Source organism: Silene latifolia, chromosome 2 (assembly GCF_048544455.1).
Source record: "Silene latifolia isolate original U9 population chromosome 2, ASM4854445v1, whole genome shotgun sequence".
Taxonomy (NCBI): domain Eukaryota; kingdom Viridiplantae; phylum Streptophyta; class Magnoliopsida; order Caryophyllales; family Caryophyllaceae; genus Silene; species Silene latifolia.
The window spans coordinates 120,558,719-120,565,407 of NC_133527.1; the positions used below are offsets into that span (position 1 = coordinate 120,558,719).

At 41.7% G+C, this 6,689-nt stretch overlaps 2 non-coding genes across 2 annotated transcripts; both read left to right on the forward strand.

The window, feature by feature from the left end:
• Positions 1 to 1,647: 1,647 nt before the first annotated feature.
• LOC141644727 (small nucleolar RNA R71) lies at positions 1,648 to 1,754 on the forward strand. The gene has a single exon (XR_012544337.1). It is a non-coding gene; the product is annotated as a small nucleolar RNA R71 (small nucleolar RNA).
• A 4,527-nt stretch (positions 1,755 to 6,281) lies between these two features.
• Positions 6,282 to 6,388, forward strand: LOC141645052 (small nucleolar RNA R71). The gene has a single exon (XR_012544646.1). It is a non-coding gene; the product is annotated as a small nucleolar RNA R71 (small nucleolar RNA).
• Positions 6,389 to 6,689: the final 301 nt, after the last annotated feature.

Here is a 6,689-nt window from a genome sequence, read left to right on the forward strand (position 1 = left end):
CTCTCATCTCCCACTTCTAGAGTGAGCTCACCATGTTTTACATCAATCACCGAACCCGCGGTGTGTAAGAAGTGTCTTCCTAGAATGATTGGAATGTTGGAATCTTCTTCCATATCAACAATGACAAAGTCCATCGGGATGAAAAACTTCCCAATTCGCACGGGGACATCTTCCCATATCCCTAATGGTGTCTTCGTCGATCTATCGGCCATTTGGAGTGTGATATTAGTGCATTTAAGCTCTCCCATCCCCAACCTTTGACTCACCGAGTACGGCATAACACTCACACTAGCCCCTAGATCACATAAGGCTTTGTTGATCGTGGTGTCGCCAATGGTACACGGTATTGAGAAGCTTCCCGGATCCTTTAGTTTTTGAGGTGAACTCCCTTGAAGTATTGCACTACTCATCTTAGTGAAGGCGATAGTCTCAAGTTTCCGGATCGACTTCTTCTTTGTGAGGATGTCTTTCATGTATTTCGTATAGGCCGGCACGTGATTGATTAATTCCGTGAAAGGAATTGAGACTTCCAAATTCTTCACAATTTCCATAAACTTTCCAAGTTGGTCATCAAATTTGGGCTTGGCTTGACGACTTGGAAAAGGAAGTCTAATCACAATGGGCTCCTTCTCCTTGGCCTTGTCTTCACTTTTCTTTGAAATCTCTTCTTTTGATGATTCTCCATCTTTGAAGTTTTGCACAATTTCTTCCTTATCACTAGCTTCCACAACTTCATCCTCAACTTGCTTATTCGGTGCTTCATACCTTGTACCACTTCTCAAGTGAATGGCACTAACCGTTTCATGTCTTGGGGGATTACTTTGAGGTGGTAATTGCCCCTTTTGTCTTTGTGAGCTTGAAGATACTAGTTGAGTCAATTGTGTTTCCAACATCTTGGTGTGAGCTAGAATGTTGTTGATGGTGGTTTCTTTTGCTTGGATATCTTTTTGCATTTGAGTGAAAAAATCTTGTTGATTCTTTTGCATTTGGAGGACCGCTTTTTGAACATCAAAACCTTGGTCATTTTGGTGATTGTATGGATTTTGATTTTGGTAACCTTGGTTTTGGTTGAAAAGGGGTCTTTGATCTTGGTTTCTCATGGGAGGTGGGGTGTATGTTGTTTGAGGGTTTTGAACATTTTGGCATTTGTATGAGAGATTTGGATGAAACTTGGTGTTTTCATTGTAATAGTTGGAATAAGGGGTACCACTCTTGTATGCTTGGAAAGCATTCACTTGTTCATTTGTTCCCCTACATTCACCTTGGTCATGTCCCAAAGTTCCACAATTCTCACATATCCCACTTGGGATTGATGAGCATGCCGTCATGGCATTAACATGATGCTTTGGTGATTTTGAGGCTTCTTCAAGTATAGCCATAGCTTGTCCAAACTTCAAATTGATTGTGTCAATGTGAGCACTAAGTTGGGCACCCAATTGAGTAACGGAGTCCACTTCATGCCTTCCTCCTCTAGTAGCCTTGCGAGGTCTACTATATTGTGAGTTATGGACCGCCATTTCCTCAATCTTGTTCCATGTTTGATTGTCATCAACTTCGGTGAACATTCCATTTGATCCCATGTTGAGAATGTTCCTTGAATCTTCATATAAACCGTTCCAAAATTGTTGTACCAAGAACCACTCGCTAAGTCCATGGTGAGGACATGAGCGACAAATTCCCTTAAACTGCTCCAAAGCTTCATACAAAGATTCTTTATCCCTTTGCTTAAAACCCGTAATTTGAGCTCTTAGCATGTTAGTCTTTTCCGGTGGGTAGAACTTTTTGTAGAAAGCTAGAGCCAACTTCTTCCAAGAATCTATTCCGAGGGTGGCCTTATCAAGGCCCTTCAACCATTGTTTCGCGGTGCCGATTAGAGAAAAAGGAAATAAGACCCATCGAATTTGGTCTTGAGTCACACCGGTTTGAGAAATCGCATCACAATAGTCACAAAAGGTTTCCATATGAGAATGAGGGTCTTCACTAGGTATCCCCCCAAATTGGCTCCTTTCGACTAATTGGATAAAGGCGGATTTGGCAATAAAATTTCCGGTCAAATGTTGTGGTGTGGGAGTACCATTGGGTAGGTTCTCCTCGGTGGGTACGGAATGTGATGAAAATTTAGCCATTGTAGGTTGATTTTGTGGGGTATTTTGTGTTGGGTTCTCCTCACCTTCTCTTGCAAAAAGGTTGATGAACTCAATAGTTGGTTGAACAACCTCACTAATACCTCTCAAATTCTTCCTAGCAAATCTCCTATTGTTTGTCAAGGTTCTTTCAATTTCACGGGCAAAAGGTAACAAATCACCTTCTGACCTTCTAGACATGCAAAATATCAAACAACTCGAAAACAATTAGAACAAACCTTGAGGAGTTTTATTTCCCCAAGGCAAATAAAGACACAACTAATAACAATATAAGAAAATCTAAATCAAGTTAACACCGTCCCCGGCAACGGCGCCATTTTTGATCGGTCCGTTTCGTGTTCACAATTTAATAGATGTTGTCGTTGGGTCACGTCCGAATCAAAACATAATTTATAGCTTCACAAACAACTCTACAATTAGTAAAGAGGCAAGTAAAGGTCGGATCCCAAGGGACGGGAATTGAGATGAGATTTCTATTGAAACTAGTGGTGTCTTAGGGGTGTCACAATTTGGGTTGATGTAGAAGGTCACTAACTAAATAACAATGAAAGTAAATAAGCAAGATGAATTAAAAGGGTTGTAAACAATTGATAAAAAGCACTAGGGTATCATGGGGTCATAGGGGAATCATGGGAATTGATCATACAAACATGTTCTCAAATTATAAGCAAGCAATTATTGTTGTGATGGATTGAGTTGGTTTATATCTTACAATCCTAGGAAAGTTTGGGTCCCGGAGCCGAATCGATTAGATTGTACAACACCTACAAGTCGACTTAGTCTTCCCTACTCAACAACATGCATGGTCTAATGAGACTCGAGTTGGTTTATGTCTTACAAGTCTCATTGAAAAGATAGGTGATGGGTAAAAAATGCAAGGATTCATAGGCTCACATTTCATCAAACATAACATGTGCATGAGTTGAGATCAAAACAAGCAAGCAAATAAACCATGAAAGAATATTAATTTAAGCATGAATCATTCCCCATGTTGGTTTCCCCTAATTACCCATTAACCCTAGCTAGGTCACTACTCACTCATTATCATGTTGATCATGCAGCAAGGTTGTCAATCATACCAACAAAAGGAAACATGATGAATAAATGAAAGTAATTAACAATAATTAAATTGGGATTAAGAGAATTATACCTACTAATGATTCCAATAATAAAGCAAAGAATAAAAGAAGTACTTGATGCTTGATTGAGAGGTTGTCAATCTTCCAATAATAACCCAAATAATCTTCAATTACCCAAAATAAAGGATGAACAAAAGAGAGATTAAGGAAATAAAACTTGTATTAGAACTTGATTAATTGTTGATTACAATACTAAAGAGAGATTTGATTGATATTAACTACTCTAATTCTTGATAAGAAGAACATCCTCTTCTAATTCGACTAATGGGGTATTTATAGTGGAAATTAGGTGGATGCATTAGGGTTAACTAAAGGCTAAACTAGTAATTACACTTTTTAGATTGAGCAGGGAGGAGCCGGTATTTTTCAAAGGAAGGGCTTCTTTCTTTGTAGCTTGGAGAAGACGAAATTTGGCTGCACTGAAATCCGTGCGTATTGGAGTCGGGACGGGCGGATTCAGGCAAGGGAAGACGGGCGTCTTCAGGAGAATCCGGGCGGATTCTGGGGACTGCTAACCTGGGCGTCTTTGGAGGAAGACGCACGGATTGTGCTTGAGGAGGACGGACGGATTGTGGACAATCCGCTCGGATTGTAGCTCAGCACGATTTCTTCTTCTTTTCTTCCCTGTTCTTCATAAAATCCTTGGGGATTTCCTCGGGGATGCAAGGATCCTTTCTCAACATTACTCATCTACTATCATATGTACAAAGGCCTTCTAATCTTGTCTCTCCTTGATGCTTGGTCATTGAATTCAATCAATTTAGTCTCGTTTTGCCATGATAATGCAAGATTTGCACTCCTTTCTTACCAAGGGATCAAAATCTCAAAGAATATGCAAAACAAAGAACTAAAGACAATAAATGACCCAAATATGCACTAAAAAGCATGGGAACAAGGCTAATTCGGGGGCTAAATATGCGCTAATTATGGTCACATCACCTGCAATATCCAAAACAGAAGAGTCTTCCTCCAATTTGCTCCCAATCTGGGGCGGAGGTGTTATAGCAAAAACAGGTATAGAGACAGGCATATCAGAAAGCACAAAATAAGATTTCTTTTCAGAAACCGTATTACAAGTGACTAGCCACATGGGGTCTTTCTTCTTAGCTGTCTGGGCAAAGACATTGGAATGCTTCCCTACTTTGAAGGTCAATGTCCCTAAACCAACATCTATAATTGCACCAGCAGTGTGCAGAAATGGTCTACCCAATATGATAGGAATGTGGGCATCCTCGGGCATATCTAGTACAACGAAGTCAACAGGGAAAAAGAACTTTCCTATTTGCACAGGAATGTCCTCTAAGACTCCTATAGGTTGGACCGCAGAACGATCAGTCATCTGTACTGTCATGTTGGTGACTGCAAATCTAGTCAACTTTAACTTCCTAGCAAGACTCAATGGCATTACACTAATACTGGCTCCTAGGTCACACAAGGCCTTCTCAATAGAAAAGGTGCCAATACTACATGGGACTGAAAAGCTAGCTGGGTCTTCTAGCTTATGAGGTGCAGTGTGGGTCAAATAAGAACATGACTCCTCAGTTAGCGCGACAGATTGCACAGTTTCAAGTGACTTCTTTTTAGATAAAAGTTGCTTCATAAATTTCATGTAAGCAGGCACTTGATTAACTAACTCAAGAAAAGGAACTTGTAAGTTTAAGCTACGAATAACATTTTCAAATTTGTTAAATGATACCTGTTCCTTTGTCGGCTCCAATCTCTCCGGATAGGGGGCTGAAAGAAGTAACTTATCCCTCTCCTCTAAGTCTCTCATGCCGGCATCGGTGGACTTAGGCTGAAAATCCACTACCTTCTCCTTGTTGTAGCTTGACCCCTCTTCAGACCGTCTAAAAAATGAACCATTAATCGTCATCGGGTCATACTTCGGAACCGGAACTGACCCATCAGCATTTGGGTCTTGCCTCAATATTTTTGGAGTAGTCGTACCCCGAAACAAGTGGTCCCTCAAGTTATTTGCATTGGAGGACGAAAAAACTCACCATCAGTAGCGTTGTCAGTCGATCGACCATGCATGTCAGTCGATCGACTGACTTCTACAGGACCAGAAGTTGTTTTGTTACGCGAGTTAGTCGATCGACCGGGTATGTCAGTCGATCGACTGATATACCTGGTAGACGCCTTTTTCTTGCCACTGTTCGTTACTGCCTTCTTCTTGCTTGATTCCGCCTCATCTCTTTCAGTAGCTAACTCGACCATAGCGGGCCCATCAAGGGTAGACCCACTCCTCAAAGTGATGGCATTTAGGGTCTCTTTTTGATCCGTCTGCGACGGTAAATGCCCCGGAGCTCGAGTTGCACTCTTGCTAGCCAATTGAGCAATTTGGCTCTCTAACATCTTCATCCCGGCCTCTCTAGCTTGAGACTCTTTCAGCAACAAATTTTTCAACTCGGCAAATTCGGAACCTTGGGACTGCTGCTGCTACTGTGGAACATACGAAGGCTTTTGATATGGCTGCTGCTGCTTATGAGGGGGCACATAATTCTGCTGCTGCTGCTGCTGTGGAAGGGGAGTCGGATTTAGGACATTTTGGCTACTCCACCTCAAGTTCGGATGGACATTCGGCTTAAAATAAGTATTTGTCTGCCTATAATGTTGAAAAGCAGCACAAGACTCATAGGGAATGCAACAGTTGTCTGAAACATGTCCTTCTCCTCCACATCTCTTGCAGACGAAAGGACCGTCTGAAACAACATTCACATGATAGATCCCTCCTTTTGAAGCTCCTCCCAACTCGTACTTATCAAATCTCGTTGTAAGAGCCTCTAATGCAGCTATAGAAGGGGATTCAGCACTTCTCCTTTGATTTCCACTGGAATTTCCATACTCAGCTTTATGGGTGGCCAAATCATCAATAATTTTCCACCCCTTAGTCTCTCCAACATTTTCCTGGAATCTGCCATTAGCTGCCGCATCCAGGATAGCCCTCTGATCGTCATAAAGCCCATTATAAAATTGATTGCATAGACTCCACTTCTCAAACCCATGGTGCGGAATAGTTCGCACCAGCTTCTTGAAACGGACCCATGCCTCATGGAAATTCTCATCACGACCCTGTTTAAAGCTCGTGATCTGAGCTCTAATGGCATTGGTCTTCGAGGCAGAGAAATATTTCTTGTAAAATGCTAAGGCCAACGAATTCCTATCAGTGATCCCATTAGCAGCTCGATCCAGGTCTCGGTACCACTCCCTTGCGAAGAGAGAATATGAACATCGTCTTCACCTGGTCCTGGGTCACACCGGTTGGTGGGGGTATGGAATAGCAATAATCAATGAACGTCTCCATATGTTTGGCTGCATCTTCATTTGCAGCTCCCCCGAATTGGTTTCTCTCAACCAAGTTGATATAGGACTGTTTCGGCTCAAATTTCTTATCCGTCCCTGGTAA